The sequence below is a fragment of the Mus caroli genome, chromosome 3 (genome assembly GCF_900094665.2).
Source record: "Mus caroli chromosome 3, CAROLI_EIJ_v1.1, whole genome shotgun sequence".
Classification (NCBI taxonomy): domain Eukaryota; kingdom Metazoa; phylum Chordata; class Mammalia; order Rodentia; family Muridae; genus Mus; species Mus caroli.
In genome coordinates, this window is record NC_034572.1 from 15,931,831 (window position 1) to 15,933,160 (window position 1,330).

Below are 1,330 nucleotides of genomic sequence, written 5' to 3' on the forward strand. Positions count from 1 at the left end.
ATATATATATATATATATATATATATATATATCTGTTCCTGATTGTTATATAACACGGCCAGCTCCTTCCAGGTTCTGCCTACCATGCCTTCCTCACCAGAATGGACTATAACCCCTGGGAACATAAGACAAAATAAACTCATTCTTACTTAATTTTCCTCTGTCATGTATTTTATGTCATGTCATTATATATAATCCTTTGTGACAAGATTTTATGGTATCTGATTTATGTTCTTAATATTGCTTTAAAGTAATTGGTATTTCTCAGTTTCTAAAGTTACTTTACTTCTATTTTGTATTGAAAAAAATCTCTAATGCAAGTATATTCTTACTGATGCTCTGTAGTCAACAAAGCATAAGAGACTGAGAGTACCTTTACTATATTTAGATTTCCTCCACTTTCTTCTAGCTTGGCCTCCTTGGAATTACAGAAGGGTTTGTAACACTGCAGAATATCCCAAAGAATAAGCTTTTATCTGATGAATCCTATGACAGAGTAATGACTGGGTCAACTTGGTGTTGTTTGGACTTCTCCAGAAGTTCATATTGAAACCAAAACAACCATTGAATGCTTTGGATGTTTATCTTCATCATATGCCCCCTAAGGATGAGTAGTTTATGTTTGGTTCACTTATTGCCTTCAGAAAAAAATTTTACCAGAGAAAAATTGCTGATTCTGCAAAAGGTTTCTTGGAAGGAAGATGTGTTCCTCCTTACATTGCTAGAACTCATTTAGCTCTCTTCAAGCTGGAAATGTGTTAGTCTACCTCATACTGAGATAGCCATTAAGCCTCAACACAAATCCATTTATCAATTTTTTACTTACTGGAAGTTCTTGATTTGTTCTGAAAAATCACTTTTAGCAAAAGTTTCAAAGTTCAAGAGTTTAGGCAGTCTTTATCACAAGTTTCAAAGTCAAACTTTGGGCATTCATCAGAATTGGGGAATAAAAATGTAGAAATTGGTTTGCTGCTAGATACCAACTTTCTAGATGTGTTTTGATAAGTACGCATAATGCTAAGATCACATCAGTGTCTTCCTACCAATAAGTCTTTAATTTTGTACTTTTTATACAGTGAGGCATAGATAATTCTGCACACTTTCTTATTGAGTCTTCACAGTTGTCCTATGAGCCAAATGTGATGACTTGTCTTCCCTGTCTACTTGACTGGTTTTAGAACCCCTTCTGATGGGCAGAAGGGATGGCTCAGTAGTTAAAAGCACTTGCTGCTCTTACAGAAGACCCAGCTTTGATTCCTAACACCCGCATAAAAGTTCACATCTAACTCCAGTTCCAGGGGGATCCAACATCTTCTTCTAACCCTTGGCA